We start from the raw sequence: 19,620 nt of genomic DNA on the forward strand, positions 1-19,620 counted from the left end.
TAGATCGCCTCCTTCAGTTCATGTAGGAAAGCTTCGGTTACCCCACAAACTCTGGGAATAGATGGCACAAGACCCATAGACTCCAGGGTTCTGACCAGCGCAGGTATAAACCTGCAGGACCACAGTCTTTTCACCAGCTCCTCAAAATGGTTAAAGAAGTAGTATCTTGGGGGCTCGTATAAACAAGGATGCCGGCGCTGGCTGGGGTGATTGATCTCACAACCGATGCATTTTTCATGTATATACTCTCCAATCACCACATTTAAAAGTGTGGCTATAGAGGCCTTGATGGTGTCCACAAAAATAGTACTGACCACCCATCAAACACATCCTCAGGCTGTGTACATGTAGGGGGTGTCGGGGGTCTTGGCTGGGGGGAGTAGAATGGTTGGCTGCGAGGGAATTGAGTCCTTAGGGTCGGGCCCCCATGACATATCGGAGACCTGGTATGTTGTAGGAATATCCATGGTATATACTAAAATGAAGAACCGGAGGCTTTAAGGGACCTCCTTTTATTGTTGAACCAGTCCTTTGGGGGTCAGGGCGTGGTTACAACCTGTTGGGGATAGGGGGCAGTATTTGCACGGCCGGATAAAAAATATACCCGAATTAATCTGGTTACTACTCCTGCCCAGTAACTAGAATATGCATATAATTAGTAGATTTGGATAGAAAACACTCTAAAGTTTCTAAAACTGTTTGAATGGTGTCTGTGAGTATAACAGAACTCATATGGCAGTCAAAACCCTGAGACAAATCCTAACAGGAAATGGAAATCTGATGTGTGGAATCACTTCAAACCTTTGCCATTGAAACACACAGGGACTTATTAATCATTTAGCACTTCCTAAGGCTTCCACCAGATGTCAACAGTCTTTACAAAGTGGTTTGAGTCTTCTATGGTAGAAACTGACCCAAAGAGAGTCTTTGGAAGTTGGTCACAGGGGGAGGGCCATTACTACTATCATGCGGGCGCCCATGGGAACCCTTTTGTTCCGAAACGTTTAGTAAGACAATGCAATCGTCCGCCTTGAATATTATTGAAGCTCTGGTTGAAAAATGCCCTAAAGATTTATGTTATACAACGTTTGACATATTTGAACTAACGTAAATATATATTTTTTGCACATTCGTGATGACAAGTCCCGCGCGCTTCAGTACATTATGAGTAGCCTTCGGAACGCGCTAACAAGAAGGAACTTTTGGGACATAAATTAACTTTTTCGAACAAAACTACATTTGTTGTGGACCTGGGATTTCTGGAAGTGCCTTCTGATGAAGATAATCAAAGGTAAGGGAATATTTACAATAGTATATTTGATTTTAGATGGTTCCAAGATGGCGCTAACATGTATCGCCTAGCCTATTTTTCTGAGCATACCACGTCGTTTATTGCAAAGTGTGATTTCCCAGTAAAGTTATTTTTAAATCTGGCAATGCGGTTGCATTCACGAGATGTTAATCTATAATTCTTTGAATGACAATATTACATTTTAACAATGTTTTCGAATAGTAGATTCACCGGAAGCATTTGAGGGAAAATATTTTCTGAACGCCACGCGCCGATGTAAAATGTTGTTTTTATATATAAATATGAACTTTATCGAACAAAAAAGGCATGTATTGTGTAACATGATGTCCTAGGAGTGTCATCTGATGAAGATTGTCAAAGGTTAGTGCTGCATTTAGCTGTGTTTTGGGTATTTGTGATGCATGCTAGTTGCTTTGAAAATGGCAGTATGATTTTTTTTTGGCAGGGTACTCTCCTATCATAATCTAATGTTTTGCTTTTGCTGTAAAGCCTTTTTGAAATAGGACAACGTGGTTCGATTCAGGAGAGGTGTATCTATAAAATGGTGTAAAATAGTCATATGTTTGAGAAATTGAAGTTATAGCATTTCTGAGGTTTTGTATTTCGCGCGACGCGATTCCACTGGCTGTTGACTAGGGTGGGACGCAAGCGTCCGACGTCCCCAGACAGGTTAACGCAGCCGCGTACTTAGTTTTCTTCGGGGGCTGACCCTTCTGAGGATGAACCTTCTTGGGGTCCCTTTGAATCATAATCCTCAGGATTCGTGTATATCATGCACTTCCTTAGCCGAGCAATGCTCTGCCACTGTTGGCTCTGTACAAAAAGAACATCCAACAACATTTTCAATTCAGAAACTTTTAAAAGGAATAAGCATGTGCAACCTGAAATCCCCAGTCAGGCCAACATCATGAATGTTTTGGTTGCGGGTTTCCTCATTGCTGATATAGAACTCCACGCATCCACAAGGAAGTCCATTCTTTCTCTGTATTTTCACCCTGTGAAATACTCTTCCTGAGGAGTCTGGGGTACCTTCCCAATGGGTCTCGTAGCCCGCGAACAAGCTATACCCCTTTGTGATAACTCTCAGTTCGGGACACACAACCTTGCGAAAAACCGACCACCTTCGGCTATGGTATAGAGTTTCACTCTACGGGCCGGGTAATCAAACTGATACCCCCACAGTGCTGTCCATTAGACATCATCACTTGATTTTTCAGTGCAGTTGCGGGCGGTATTTGGGTTCTATACACACATAGAAACCGCTTTTTTGGCACATCGTATATTGTTGCTTTATACTGGGCCTTCTCTCTATGTTTCAGCCCCGGTCCTGCTTCCGTTGTTACGGTCATCACTGCTTTACCAAAATCCATATTTATTTTTAAAATCTTGTTTAGTGTTCTGGGGCCGCATGTGTTGTTCTGGGTCTTATTTATAAGTCGTCTGCCTCCAACACAATCCCCCCCGGACATTCCTACTTTATAGACAACAACCCTAAGAGCAATAAAATAGGTGGGGTGTGGGGCCATCCTTATTTGAAATGTTCAAACACAACCTCCCCAGGTCAACGAGGTCCCTACACATCAATCATCATGACAACTTCAAAGGAAAAGATGCAATAAGGATATAACATAACACACACTCTAACACGTGACAGAACAGGATGCAACTATATGGCCCTAACCACGTGACACCTTCCTGCCAGGATGTCCTGACCGGATGCCCTTATTTGGGCATGTACGCGCCATCCGGACATAGGGTCATAAATCACGATTTTTACCGATGCCGTCTACTTTATTCTCTCTCACCCCTGGTTCCATCAGTGGCGGAATCCACCCCTACGTCACCAACAAAACAAAAAACTAACAAAAAAACTCCTGGACCAGCTGAGCGAAAAAGAACTGACGATCCGGCTGAGGCCCGACGTGGGATGGGCGACATCCGAGCCAACAGGGGCAAGGAAACCTCTCGAGCCAGCTAGGGCGTGGAACCCCGATGAGCTGGCTAGGCACCCCTGGTTCCATCGGTGGCGACCCAGAGCCGATGCCACCATACCAACTGGAACGCCAGTACTCCCCGATGCGTTGTGTGATGGCTGCTGTATTCTGTCACATGGAATGACGCTGGAGAGACGAAGCAAGAATAATTAAATAACAGACATGGAACAAGACAGGAACAGTGTCAGCAAACAGGTAACACAAACAAAAAACTATTAATACAGCAGCAGGGAACAGAGCAAGGGAACTGACAAATATAGGGGAAGAAATAAACAGATGAGTGAGTCCAGGTGAGTCCAACACCGCTGATGCGCATGACGAGGGAAAGCAGGTGTGCATAATGGATGGAAGGAGTGTGTGATGCACTCCACATCTGCACCATCTGCACCTATGTCACACTTCCACATCTGCAGTGAAAGGTTGGCGGCATCTTACACTTTAGTATTGTGATGCAAAAAGTCTAGCAAAGTGCATAGCACAAATAATTTAAAAAAGGTATTGTTGGATATTGTTCATCCTAAATCAGACATGGACAAAACATTGGCGATAATATAAGACAAGTACTGGAAACAATAGAACGCTATGAAAAATCTGGGTAACCATAGCTGATTTTGAAAAGGTTTTTGATCAAGTACTACTGGAATTTATATATACATAAATTCCTTGAATATTTATATTTGGGAGATTCTGTTATACAATGGGTTAAAGTCATGTAAAGTAACCCTATGTGTAAAATAGTAAATAATGGCTACCTCAGAAGGTATTAAACTGTCAAGATTAGTAAAAGGTTGTACACTATCGCCATATTTATATATTATGGCCATTGAAATGTTAGCTATTAAAAATCATATCCAACAATAATTTGAAGGGCCTAGAAATCCAAGGCTTAAAAACAAAGGTGTCATTTATATGCTGATATTCATGTTTTCTTTTATGTCCACAGTTTGGTTCCCTCCACAGCCTCATTGAGATTCTAGATAATTATTTGTAATCCAGAGGTTAGAAAAACTATGGTAAATGTACAATATTACCTATTTGATAAAAAAATGTATTTTACATTATCGTGTAGTTTTCCAATAAAATTGTCTGACGATGAAGAGGACATACTCAGTATCCATATCCCGAAAGAAAGAAATGTGTACTTGTATCCCCATTAACCAACCATTTAGTTCCACCTCCCACATATGCGGTGACATCACCTGGTTTAAATGTCTCCAGAGACAACATCTCTCTCATCATTACTCAATGCCTAGATTTACCTCCAATGTACTCACATCCTACCATACCTTTGTCTGTACATTATGCCTTGAACCTATTCTATCACACGCAGAAACCTGCTCCTTTTACTCTCTGTTCCAAATGTACTAGCCTCTTTGGCCAACAAATTCCGGTGAAATCGCAGAGCACCAAATTCAAATGACAGAAATAGTAATAATAAACATTCATGAAAATACAAGTGTTATATATTAGTTAAAAGACTAACTTCTTGTTAATCCAGCCGCTTTGTCAGATTGCAAAAAGGCTTTAGTGCGAAAGCATACCATGCGATTATCTGAGGACAGCGCCGACCCCAAAATACTATTTCAACCAGCACAGGTGTTACAAAATCACAAATAGCGATTAACCTCTTAGGGCTAGGGGGCAGTATTGAGAATTTTTTGAAAAAATATGTGCCCATTTTTAACTGCCACCTACACCTACCCAGTAACTAGAATATGCATATACTTATTATATATGGATAGAAAACACCCTAAAGTTTCAAAAACTGTTTGAATGGTGTCTGTGAGTATAACAGAACAGGAAGTGGATACCTGATGTGTTGAATTGACTTTGAGCCTATGCCATTGAAATACAAAGGGGGTCAGGAATATTCTGGCACTTCCTATTGCTTCCACAAGATGTCCCCAGCCTTTACAAAGTGTTTTGAGTATTCTACTCTGAGATCTGACCGAATAAGAGTCATGGAACGTGATGGCCCATTAGACACCTGGCGCGCGATTTGATGGTGGGTACTCTCATTCCGAAACGTTTTAAAAGAAAACCCAATGGTCCGCCTTGAATTGTATTCATGTTCTGGTTAAAAAAGGCCCTAATGATTTATGCGATACAACGTTTGACATGTTTGAACGAACGGAAATATATTTTTTCCGTTCTTGAAGTGAAGTGAAGTCCGGCTGGCTTAGATCATGTGCTACAACACGGAGGTTTTTGTACATAAATGATGAGCTTTTTTGAACAAAACTACATTCGTTATGGACCTGGGACTCTTTGGAAGTGACATCTGATGAAGAGAATCAAAGGTAATGGATTATTTACATAGTATTTTCGATTTTAGATCTCTCCAACATGGCGGTTAGTCTGTATCGCAATGCGTATTTTTCTGGCGCAGGGCTCAGATTATTGCAAAGTGTGATTTCCCAGTAAGATTAATTTTAAATCTGACAAGTCCATTGCGTTCAAGAGATGTAAATCTATAATTCTTTGAATGACAATATAATATTTTAGCAATGTTTTCTAATATTAATTAATTATTTTGTTGTCATGACTTGACTGCCGGTATTGGAGGGAAACGATTTCCTGAACATCAACGCCATAGTAAAACGCTGTTTTTAGATATAAATATGAACTTGATAGAACTAAAAATGCATGCATTGTCTAACATAATGTCCTAGGAGTGTCATCTGATGGAGATTATAAAAGGTTAGTGCATAATTTTAGCTGATTGTATGGTTTTGGTGACGCCTGTCTTTGAATCGACAATGCATTGCACACAGCTATTGTCAATGTACTCTCCTAACATAACCTAACTTTATGCTTTCCCCGTAAAACCTTTTTGAAATCGGTAAACGTGGTTAGATTAAGAAGATGTTTATCTTTCAAAGGCTGTAAGTTAGTTGTATGTTTGAAAAACTTGAATTTTGACATTTATTAGGTTTCAAATTTGCCGCTCTTGAAATGCACCTGCTGTTGATAGGGTGCGCCACGGGGGGCACGCTAACGTCCCATATAGCCCCAAGAAGTTAAGGCATATTGAGCAGGGCTAGAGGCTCTACAGTGAAATAAGACAATCACTAACCAGGACAGTAATGGACAAGGCATATTGATCTTAGGGAGAGGCATGCGTAGCCGAGTTATCATAGGGGTCCAGTGAGTGGTTGGGCTGGCTGGAGACACGGTGATTCAGACAGCTAGCAGGCCGGGGCTAGCAAGCTAGCAGAAGGGCCTTAGAAGGACGTCGCAACAGAGGATAGTCTGTTTTAGCCTCCGTGTGCGGTGATGTTGATAGACCAGTTGAGATGGATTAGTATGGTTCTGAGTAGCAGAGGGGTTCATGTTCAATTGGCAAAATAGGTATAGTGGCCCAAGAAATTGGCCGATGGATCTATTCAGCTAACAGTCCAATATGCTCTAGACAGCTAGCTGGCCACGGCTAGCAGCTAGTGGGCCGCGGCTAGTAGGCTAGCAGATGGGCATTCAGGGGACGTCACAGCATAGGGGCCAGTTGAGTACCCCCTCGAGCAGGTTACATCGGTAGTCCAGTCGTGAAGGATCGGCGGGGTTCCGTGCCCCGTACCGGCAGTAGAAGGGGTCCGGGTATTGTAGCCCAGGAGTGCTGATGGTCCTCTTCAGCTAGCCGGGAGAATGGGCCTAGCATGGGCTAGCTCCAGGCTAATTGGTGCTTGCTTCGGGACAGACGTTAGCCAGCAGTAGTCACTCGAGTTGCAGCTAGCTAGCTGTGATGATCCGGTGAAAGGTTCAGAGCTTGCAGTAGGAATCCGGGGATATGGAGAGAAAATAGGTCCGGTATGCTCTGGTTTGAGTCTCGTTGTACAAACTCGCGAGAGCTTTCCGAGCTAAAGGTTAGCTTCTGTTGGGGGATTCCAGTTCCGAGGTAAATAAAAATACTTTAGAAAAAACAGATCCACACCACATTGGGTGAGGCGGGTTGCAGGAGAGTATTTTGAAGTTTTGAAAAATATAAAAAAGATATGCAAAGAAAAGGATATAAAAAGATATATACATGGGACACAACAAGACAAAAGACAAAGACGTCTGACTGCTACGCCATCTTGGAAAAATGATTATCAGCATTATTCTGTGAGTTTTCAAAAGGACAATAATTTGATCTTTGTTTAGTCAACAAACTCTGCTCAAAGTGAGCAGATTTTGAAAAATCTTGAGTAAAATTACAAATTCATGTTTGCCTTTGGAAGGTAACACTGTAAAAAAGCCAACATGGCTTGAATCAGCATTATGTGGGTTGAATTGACTTCAAAAGGACAGGAATTTGAGCTAATGTGCAAAATTACAAATTTGTGTTTGCTCAAAACCACACCCATTATGATTTAGGTAGTCTCAATAATTAATATTCAATATCGCGGCAGTCATTCTTGATGAAGATTGCAAATGATTAAAAGTTCAACAATTGTTGGATATCCTCACTCTGGCTGGATTCCAATAGGAGTTAGATTTCACTTTGTAAACCAGCATAATATGACTTGCAGGCAGGGATGGGCATAAATGTTACCGATCGTCTTATGTAGCAACATTTTTCATGTTGATTTTTACATTGCATAAAAGTAGAGACTCAGAGCTACAAAATGGTATATCATACACTACAGTTGAGGAACAATGGGAAATAAATTCTGCTTTGAAAGTTGATAAACATGTAACCCCACTTTGGAGAAAATGGCCCTTGAATGTTTTAGTACACCTACTGGACAGCTCTGTCTATACACATTCAGCTTTGTTCAAACCCTCTAAAGGGGAATTGGAAACACTATGATTTAGAACGGCAGCTAACTGTAAATCGCCAGTGACACAACAATGCCAATATGGCAGGAGAGAACATTTTGGAACGCCCAAAAATTACTGAATTTACCGAGTAGCTCCGAGTCTGAGAATTAGTTTATTGCAAAGAATGTATGTGTACGCAGTCTCATCCCTACGTGTGTCGTTTCTTCCATAAGGTGCGCATAGCCAGAATTAAAAGGCTTTGAATAAAACCAATTAATTTAGTACATCTAGCCTAGCCTAATGCCTGTGCCTTATGTAAAAATAGTATTAGTTAGCTTGTCCACTATAACAACAGGTTCAAGCGTAACCAGATAAACTGGCTTTGAAAATAACTACTTTCAGTGCACACTAATTCTGTGTCCCTGTCGCTAGAGTAGTGACTTCAACTAGCTTTGGCTGCCATCTATTGGAAAGGAATGGTAACTACACTGGGCAGCTAGTTGTCAGAGTCAACATAGACTTTAATAATATATGCCATTTGGAAGACACCTTTATCCAAAGCGAACTGGGTACATGGTAGTGGAAACAGAATTACAATATTGATATCATGGATGGTCAGTCCTTGCATTTATATAAAGATCCAGGTCTCAGTCTGTTTTCCCTGTTAAAATAAAAAAATAAAAAAATTGCTCTGTCTATGAATTTGAGAGTGGTTACATTTCTCAAGCCCCATCTCTCAGCTTTTTACCGAAAGAGGAGCAGGGAGACATTGAAATGGGGGAAAACAATTCCACTCCGATTCCCTTTATGGATGGGTGTATCTTTGAATTCGCTGTTGAATGGCCTACTCCTACTCCATTTTCGGAACTCCATCCCGCACCCCCAAAGGGATCGATAGTATATCTTGGCTCACACTGTGATGATCGTGATTCTGAGCTCTCAGGGTCATACAGCGAGTTATGGTCTTCACTGATCTCACTCTCTGTGTAGGGGCAGGACTCGGTTGTATACTGATGGTAGTGAGCGTAATCTAGCTGGGCCCTGAGCTCTTTAGTGATGGTCCCGAGGGACCTCTTCTCCACTGTACTAACTGTTCTTTCCTGTTGGTAGAAAAAAATTAAGGCATCTATTATATTCAAGAATCACTGCATGTACTTGAAATAAAACAATAGCCTTAGAAACATTGATTTGCATGTACCACCTGCCTCCTGCACAGTTTCCTCCAGGATGATGTCAAATATTTTGTTAAGACAACTGAACCCAAATATATAAGTTGGCATTAACAAGCTACCTGTTGTATGCTTTGTCAACACACACCTACAGGGACATTTATTTTTCAGCAAACATTAACTATGTAGACTTCAGTCTAGCTAAATGAGGTGGAGCTAAAACATTAAATGAACAAAATGTCACAGTACTTGACTATGAGGCAGGTGGTACATGCAAATCATGTACCACCTGCCTCATAGTCAAGCTACAGAAACTAACGTTACCTAGTAACGGGTAGATGGATAAACTGTTGCAATTTGAGTTGCTTGCAGACGTTATTTGCTGGGGGTTGTTACACAAAACACTTCAGACGCAATTCGCTAGTTACCTTCAACTACAGTTGCAACAACGTGGTCCAGTGTCTAACACTAGCCTAAACAGTCATGACCGGTTAACATTACCTCAGGTTCCATTGCACCCGCGTCGCCTCCTCCGTTTAGTCGCTTTTGCTTGACTCCAAAGTCAGCGATGTTGGTCGGTCAGTAACCACTACACCATAACCCTCGAAATGTCAAATGGAGATGCAAGCAGAGGACTTCAACGTAGGCATATGATTCCTTTCCATTTCGGAAAGTCCCGGTTGCCGCATCGAAAGCTCCCTTCATCCCGAAGTCTGCCACCGCAAAATGCTGTCTGCAGATCATGCTAGCTCAAGCTGGCATGTCCTTCCTCTTCAGGACATGGAGCCACTACAAAAGTTGTAGGTCCTTGGGATGGTACTGTAGTTTACAGAGGGATTTTTTTGGAGCCAATACAGCCTGGCGCTATACAGTTCATGCTTGAATTACTACTTGCTGTTGCCATCTTCGTTGACCGCCCCTAACCTCACTCTCTTCAAAAACTCATTACCACAGACAACAATTTGTTGATTCTTGCCAGTGGCGCACTGGCACCAGTCATTACTATGGTAATTTAAAATGCCACTGACCATAGCTCAAACCTTGTCGCGATCAAAATATTACATTTAGATGTTAACCTGTTAGGGCTAGGGGGCAGTATTTACACGGCCGGATAAAAAACATACCCGATTTAATCTGGTTATTACTACTGCCCAGAAACTAGAATATGCATATAATTATTGGCTTTGGATATAATATAATTAGAGCGTTTGGATGGTGGTCGATCAGAGGGCCATCAGACTGAGGCTCGTGCACGAGGGGATCCCATGCTTTTACTTTCTCTCTCTTTGAACGTAAACACGCTTTCCCGGTCGGAATATTATCGCTTTTTCACGAGAAAAATGGCATAAAAATTGATTTTAAACAGCGGTTGACATGCTTTGAAGTACGGTAATGGAATATTTAGAAATGTTTTGTCAACCTTTCGGATAGTGTCTTGAACGCACGAACAAAACGCCGGTATTTGGATATAACTATGGATTATTTTGAACCAAACCAACATTTGTTATTGAAGTAGAAGTCCTGGGAGTGCATTCTGACGAAGAACAGCAAAGGTAATAACATTTTTCTTATAGTAAATCTGACTTTGGTGAGGGCTAAACTTGGTGGGTGTCTAAATAGCTAGCCTGTGATGCCGGGCTATCTACACAGAATATTGCAAAATGTGCTTTCACCGAAAAGCTATTTTAAAATCGGACATAGCGATTGCATAAAGGACTTCTGTATCTATAATTCTTAAAATAATTTATGTTTTTTGTGAACGTTTATCTTGAGTAATTTAGTAAATTCACCGGAAGTGTTCGGTGGGAATGCTAGTCACATGCTAGTCATAAGCTAATGTAAAAAGCTGTTTTTTGATATAAATATGAACTTGATTGAACAAAACATGCATGTATTGTGTAACATAATGTCCTAGGTGTGTCATCTGATGAAGATCATCAAAGGTTAGTGCTGCATTTAGCTGTGGTTTTGGTTTTTGTGACATTATATGCTAGCTTGAAAGATGGGTGTCTGATTATTTCTGGCTGGGTACTCTGCTGACATAATCTAATGTTTTGCTTTCGTTGTAAAGCCTTTTTGAAATGGGACAGTCTGGTTAGATTAACGAGAGTCTTGTCTTTAAAATGGTGTAAAATAGTCATATGTTTGAGAAATTTAAGTAATAGCATTTCTAAGGTATTTGAAAATCGCGCCACGGGATTCCACTGGCTGTTGAGTAGGTTGGGACGCAAGCGTCCCACCTAGCCCATAGAGGTTAATGAGACGCTTATCTTTAAAATGGTGTATAATAGTTGTATGTTTGAGAAATTTGAATGATGAGATTTTTGTTGTTTTGAATTTGGCGCCTTGCTATTTCACTGGCTGTTGGCGAGTGTCCCGCGGGAGGGACGATACCCTAGTGAGGTTAACTGGGTGAATTGAATATGAATGAGTCATCCAATATGCTGTAATAGAAGGACATGCTCATGAAAAAAGAAATTGGCCTCACTCATCTGAAACGGCACTGACCGCCACTGCATACAACAGATCCATCAATAGATAAAGCACAAAACATATATATATTTTACTGACGATACACTATATTTGAGAAAGTCAGTAGACAGAAAGGCAGGCACCTTCAGTCATTTGGAGTTTGTAATGGTACAGACACGCCAAGAAATCTGACTGCCGATAGGTACTTAGCACAGTAGGAGGCCATTCCTTCTCTTGCTAGACTAAGACGTCCCTGCAGTGTACAGACCTGGTACCAACGAACCTGCCGTAGAATCGCAATGCCTTCAGTGGCCAACAACTTGCACCACAAAGAGAGCCCACCGCCAGGGAGGTCGACCTCTGGCTGTTAAATTATTCCAGAGGAGAGGCATCGTTTGACAGGTCTGCCTCCTGTTAAATCAGCCGAGCAGCGCTCACAACAGACAGAACATGCAGCCGCCAGCAATATCACAACAGTGAGGGGAAATAGGTTCTCACTGATGGTAAATATAAGCGGGGGATTATTTAGTGAAAATTTAAAATGAAGTGCCTAGTGTCAGGTTCAGTGGCAGGCAGCGTTCTTGGGTGCTTCATGAACAGGATTAATGATAAACTTCACTGCTCTGGATCAAATATTTTTTGGACCCCAGGAAGAGTAGCTGTTGCTTCAGCAAAAGCTAATGGGGATCCAAATAACATACAAAATCTCACGTCCACTTACAGGGCGGAATCCTGACTTGAATCACATTGACATCAATGCCTGATTTATGCTGAACTTTGAGTTACGGTTTCTTAGACAAGAATTGGCCACTATAGTAATTAATGTATCATTTTTGCAGATTGTAGTATACTATTTCAAGGCAGTATTAAGATATTGACTCAGAAACAGACCAAACCCCGCTCAGGTAATACCTCCCATACTTGAAGTGTTGTTATCGTACTGTTGTCTATACAACCAGGGGTGTTTGAACACCACTCTTACAGCTGCTATTTTTAGCTCAAAAGAAGCCCACTGTGGTCTCCTCACCCAGTACTATTAGTTAAAATGTGAATTCCATAAGCTTGAATACCCCTCGGTTTTCAAATCACATAGAGGGCTTAGACTTTGCATGATGGCAATCAAAGGCAATATACAGTACCAGTCAAAAGTTGACACCTACTCATTCCAGGGTTATTTTATTTGTACTATTTTCTACATTGTAGAATAATAGTGAAGACATCAATACTATGAAATAGCACATATGGAATCATGTAGTAACCATACAAGTGTTAAACAAATTCAAATATATTTTAGATTCTTCAAAGTAGCCACCCTTTGCCTTGATGACAGCTTTGAACACTATTGGCATTCTCTCAAGCAGCTTCATGAGGTAGTCACTTGGAAGGCTTTTCCAACAGTCTTGAAGGAGTTCCCACATGCTTTTTACTCTGCGGTCCAACTCATCTCAATTGGGTTGAGGTCGGTTGATTGTGGAGGCCAGGGGTCTCTATTATAAACGTTGCGTAGGCACAGAAGAAGGCATACGCCACTTTAAGCAAACTTTGGGATTTATTAAAAACAAACTTGACGGAAGAATGTGCTGTCCTCCACGGACATTTTGACCCATACGTACGCACATAAACTGGAGAAATGAGAAACTGCGACGCCTATTGCAGAAGGATGAAACTCGAGAAACGCTTTGAAATTGATACCATTGTGTAAAATAAATTGAAATATTACCTCTCACATATTATATATGAAGACTTCCCTGGAGTGCACACAAAAAAAACACGATTTAGGGTAATAAATACAAACGGAAATATCTGTTTTGCAAAAGAACCCCTCAAATATGTTGTACAGTTTAATTGAGAATCATATTTAATTGGATCTGTAATTATTAAACATTACTTGCATGTTATGACATTAATTCTCATAAATAACAAGAACAGTAGATGCGAGTACACAGTTTCATATATTGTTATCACATGTTTGTTGCGCAGAACTTTTAATGTGATAATGGACCTGTCATTGTTAGTTATAATCAGGGTAATTACCCCACCTGAAGGTTTTACGCAATTGGGAAGCTTTGACAATCAAATGGGTGGGTATGAAAAGGCATGCAATTACAATGCGTAATGACGCACAATGGCTGCTTTGGCACTGTTGGAAGATTTGGCGAGTGGAAGAATTCGGAGAGAGCAAATTTTCAGAGACCAGCAAGATTTACTGGCCAATGATGAGTGGCTTATGAGCCGGTTTTGATTACCATAGCTGTTCTCTTGGATCTCTGTGCTGTATTGGGCCCAGCTTTACAGAGAAGCACTTGCGGAAACCAAGCTGTGCCTGTCCCACTTCAACTCCTTGGAAACCTTGTTAATAGCATCAATGGGGTCTCTTTGCGTTTGCAGGACTGCATCTGTGAGGACATGGCTGCTGGAGGGTTGTGACGCAGGAGGTACAGTGGAGATGCCAGGGCTGGGTGCACTCAGCTCCTGCTCAGCTGCAGCACCACCGACCCCGCTGGAACACGCAGCGACTAAAAATAGAAAAATGTCACAATTGTTAGTGCAAATAAATGTTTAAACCCAAGTTGAATGCATTTGGCTTACGCTTTTCAAACGAGGAAATACTAATTACATACCTGGATCATCCTGTGCATCTTGCATGTCCGTGTCCCACTCCACCTCTGTCACTACTCCACTCAGGAGGGATTCCCTTATAATACTGGCAAGTCGCTCATCAAGGGGGTTGAGCTCCAGTGTCCCCTTTCCCCAGCCTGTGACACAAACACTGTGTAAGGCTATACGCCTTTTGGCCTCCACTTATGTCGGACCATGTCTTTTTTACATCTGAGAGGATCCGACCTGAGCCAGCAGCATTCACAGCGTCCGCCACATGGGGTATTTGTAATGTCCACTAAACAATAAGTTTTCTTGCTTCAACCTTCCATTTCACACTGGGTGAAATGTATTTGTTTAGCATTTGTTGGGATTTGCCGTCATTGTCGTCATGCAGTCAGAATGGATGAATATTAATCAGGGGCGTTTCACTGACTATTTATTGGCAACTATGAGCTCGCTCACGTGCACCAAATTTTGAGTTCATTGTGATTTATAAAGGGAAACCGGCGTGGGACGTGCATGCGCACTGCTATCAGAATATTTGTGTGTAACCACTTCTGTGTTTCGTCCGTACACCACCTATTGACGTGAATCCTCCACACAGTTTTATAAATGAGGCCCCAGGTCATCTGATGCAGCACTCCATCGCTCTCCTTCTTGGTCAAATAGCCCTTACACAGCCTGGAGGTGTGTTGGGTCATTGTCCTGTTGAAAAACAAATGATAGTGGGACTAACCCCAAACCAGATGGGATGGCGTATCGTTGCGGTAGCCATCCTGGTTGTGTGCCTTGAGTTTTAAATAAATCACAGACAGTGTCACCAGCAAAGCACCCCCACACCACTTCCATGCTTCACGGTGGGAACCACACATGCGGAGATCCGTTCAACTACTCGAGTCTCACAAAGACACGGTCAGAACCAAAAATCACAAATTTGTACTCTGACCAAAGGACAGAGTTCCACCTGTCTAATGTCCGTTGCTTGTGTTTCTTGGCCCAAGCAAGTATTTTCCTATTGGGGTCCTTTAGTAGTGGTTTCTTTGCAGCAATTTGACCATGAATCATCATCATCATCATCATCATCATCATCATCCAAGATGGCGTAGCAGTTCAGACGTCCTGTCGTGTCCCGTGTATATATATATATATTTACATATTTTTTCTTCACTTATCTTTTTACATTTTTAAAAAAAAAATTTTTTTTATTCTAAATACTCAACCTCAAAGCACTCTCCTGCAACCCGCCTCATCAATAAAAAAAAAAAAAAAAAAGTATTATTTACCTCATCTGAATTCCACGACAGAAGCTAGCCAGAGGTTAGCCATTTTCACTGGCTAACGTTGAAGTTCAGCTAGCTACGGTTAGCTGTCCTCAGCTATCCATTAGCTCGAAAAGCTATCGGCAGTTTTTGTACAGCGCGACTCAGACCAGAGCATATCGGACCTATTCTCTCTCCTTTCCTCGATTTCTACCGCAGGCTCTGGACATTTACACCTTGATCTTGCAGCTAACTAGCTGCTACCTGAGTGACTATTGGCAACGTCGGTCTCGGAATTAACACACACTATTACGGAGCTAGCTAGCTAGCCAGCTGAAGAATTCCGTCAGCCACTCGTGGGCTATTCCTGAGCTAGCCAGCTGAAGTGTCTCCTGGGCTACAACTCACCTATCCTGACCCGTTTTACTGCCGATGCGGAGCCCCATTGGGTCTTCACGACTGGATCACCGACGTTATCTGCCCGAGGGAGTTGTCCAACTGGCCCCTCCGTCGCGACGTAACCTGATCGCCCATCTGCGGCCAGCTAATCGTTAGCTGTCTTTTCGGCTGCGATCTGAATAGGTCTGTCGGACACTTTTCTTGGGCCACTATAACTAACTATTTTGCCAACTTGGACAGGTCCCCCCTTCCACACGGAACCCCACTAACCCACAGACGGAAACGCACGAGGCGGCTAAAAACAGACCTCCCTCCCATCTTCCACCAGCTTGCTACCTATGGCCCGGCTAGCTGTCTGAATCTCACTGGACCCTCTGATCACTCGGCTAAGCATGCCTCTCCTTAATGTCAATATGCCTTGTCCATTGCTGTTCTGGTTAGTGTTTATTGGCTTATTTCACTGTAGAGCCTCTAGCCCTGCTCATTATACCTTATCCAACCTCTCAGTTCCTCCACCCACACATGCTATGACATCTTCTGGTTTCAATGATGTTTCTAGAGACAATATCTCTCTCATAATCACTAAATGCCTAGGTTTACCTCCTCTGTACTCACATCCCACCATACCTTTGTCTGTACATTATACCTTGAAGCTATTTTATCGCCCCCAGATACCTGCTCCTTTTTCTCTCTATTCTGGACGTCACAGACGACCAATTCTTATAGCTTTTAGCCGTACCCTCATACTTATTCTTCTCTGCCTGGCTCCACACCTACTCCCCAGGCGCTCTCTTTTGATGACTTCTGTAACCGTAATAGCCTTGGTTTCATGCATGTTAACATTAGAAGCCTCCTCCCTAAGTTTGTTTTATTCACTGCTTTAGCACACTCTGCCAACCCGGATGTCCTAGCTGTGTCTGAATCTTGGCTTAGGAAGTCCACCAAAAACTGTGAAATCTTCATCCCTAACTACAACGTTTTCAGACAAGATAGAACGACCAAAGGGGGCGGTGTTGCAATCTACTGCAGCGATAGCTTGCAGAGTTCTGTCCTGCTATCCAGGTCTGTACCCAAACAATTTGAACTTCTACTTTTAAAAATCCACCTCTCCAAAAACAAGTCTCTCACCGTTGCCGCCTGCTATAGACCCCCCTCGGCCCCTAGCTGTGCTCTGGACACCATATGTGAACTGATTGCCCCCCATCTATCTTCAGAGCTCGTGCTACTAGGCGACCTGAACTGGGACATGCTTAACACCCCAGCCATTCTACAATCCAAGCTTGATGCCCTCAATCTCACACAAATTATTAATGAACCCACCAGGTACAACCCCAAAGCCGCAAACACTGGCACCCTCATAGATATCATCCTAACCAATGTGCCCTCTAATTACACCTCTGCTGTTTTCAACCAAGATCTCAGCGATCACTGCCTCATTGCCTGCACCCGTAATGGGTCAGCGGTCAAACGACCTCCACTCATCACTGTCAAACGCTCCCTGAAACATTTCAATGAGCAAGCCTTTCTAATCGACCTGGCCCTGGTATCCTGGAAGGATATTGACCTCATCCCGTCAGTAGAGGATGCCTGGTTATTTTTTAAAAATGCCTTCCTCTCCATCTTAAATAAGCATGCCCCTTTCAAGAAATTTAGAACCAGGAACAGATATAGCCCTTGGTTCTCCCCAGACCTGACTGCCCTTAACCAACACAAAAATATCCTGTGGCGTTCTGCATTAGCATCGAACTGCCCCCGCGATATGCAACTTTTTAGGGAAGTTAGAAACCAATACACACAGGCAGTTAGAAACGCCAAGGCTAGCTTTTTCAAACAGAAATTTGCTTCGTGCAACTCCAACTCTAAAAAGTTCTGGGACATTGTAAAGTCCATGGAGGATAAGAACACCTCCTCCCAACTGCCCACTGCACTGAGGATAGGAAACTCTGTCACCACCGATAAGCCCACTATAATTGAGAATTTCAATAAGCATTTTTCTACGGCTGGCCATGCTTTCCACCTAACTACCCCTACTGCATTCAACAGCACTGCACCCCCCACAGCTACTCGCCCAAGCCTCCCCCATTTCTTCTTCTCCCACATCCATTCAGCTGATGTTCTGAAAGAGCTGCAAAATCTGGACCCCTACAAATCAGCTGGGCTTGACAATCTGGACCCTTTCTTTCTAAAATTATCTGCCGAAATGATTGCAACCCCTATTACTAGCCTGTTCAACCTCTCTTTCGTGTCGTCTGAGATTCCCACAGATTGGAAAGCAGCTGCTGTCATCCCCCTCTTCAAAGGAGGTGACACTCTTGACCCAAATTGCTACAGACCTATATCCATCCTACCCTGCCTTTCTAAGGTCTTCGAAAGCCAAGTCAACAAACAGATTACCGACTATTTTGAATCCCACCGCACCCTCTCCGCTATGCAATCTGGTTTCAGAGCTGGTCATGGGTGCACCTCAGCCACGCTCAAGGTCCTAAACGACATCGTAACCGCCATCGATAAGAAACATTACTGTGCTGCCGTATTCATTGACCTGGCCAAAGCTTTTGACTCTGTTAATCACCACATCCTCATCGGCAGACTTAGTAGCCTTGGTTTCTCAAACGATTGCGTCGCCTGGTTCACCAACTACTTCTCTGACAGAGTTCAGTGTGTCAAATCGGAGGGCCTACTGTCTGGACCTCTGGCAGTCTCTATGGGGGTACCACAGGGTTCAATTCTTGGGCCAACTCTTTTCTCTGTATACATAAATGATGTCGCTCTTGCTGCTGGTGAATCTCTGATCCACCTCTACGCAGACGACACCATTCTGTATACTTCTGGCCCTTCTTTGGACACTGTGTTAACAACCCTCCAGACGAGCTTCAATGCCATTCAACTCTCCTTCCGTGGTCTCCAACTGCTCCTAAACACAAGTAAAACTAAATGCATGCTCTTCAACCGATCGCTGCCTGCACCTGCCCGCCCATCCAGCATAACTTCTCTGGACGGTTCTAACTTAGAATTTGTGGACAACTACAAATACCTAGGTGTCTGGTTAGACTGTAAACTCTCCTTCCAGACTCACATCAATCATCTCCAATCCAAAGTGAAATCTAGAATTGGCTTCCTATTTCGCAACAAAGCATCCTTCACTCATGCTGCCAAACATACCCTCGTAAAACTGACCATCCTACCAATCCTCGACTTCGGCGATGTCATTTACAAAATAGCCTCCAATACCCTACTCAACAAGCTGGATGCAGTCTATCACAGTACCATCCGTTTTGTCACCAAAGCCTCATATACAACCCACCACTGCGACCTGTATGCTCTCGTTGGCTGGCCTTCACTTCATAATCATCGCCAAACACATTGGCTCCAGGTCATCTACAAGACCCTGCTAGGTAAAGTCCCCCCTTATCTCCGCTCACTGGTCACCATAGCAGCACCCACCTGTAGCACGCGCTCCAGCAGGTATATCTCTCTGGTCACCCCTAAAGCCAACTCCTCCTTTGGTCGTCTCTCCTTCCAGTTCTCAGCTGCCAATGACTGGAACGAACTACAAAAATCTCTAAAACTGGAAACACTTATCTCCCTCACTAGCTTTAAGCACCAGCTGTCAGAGCAGCTCACAGATCTCTGCACCTGTACATAGCCCATCTTTAATTGAGCCCAAACTACTACCT

General features: G+C 42.9%; 1 protein-coding gene across 1 annotated transcript in view; it reads right to left on the reverse strand.

Annotated features, from left to right (window-relative positions):
* The window catches only part of LOC115198634 (ankyrin repeat and BTB/POZ domain-containing protein BTBD11-A), a 210,690-nt gene that overhangs the window by 169,982 nt on the left and 21,088 nt on the right, over positions 1-19,620 (reverse strand). The window lies entirely within an intron of this gene.

The sequence above is a fragment of the Salmo trutta genome, chromosome 8, assembly GCF_901001165.1.
Source record: "Salmo trutta chromosome 8, fSalTru1.1, whole genome shotgun sequence".
In the NCBI taxonomy this organism is placed as follows: domain Eukaryota; kingdom Metazoa; phylum Chordata; class Actinopteri; order Salmoniformes; family Salmonidae; genus Salmo; species Salmo trutta.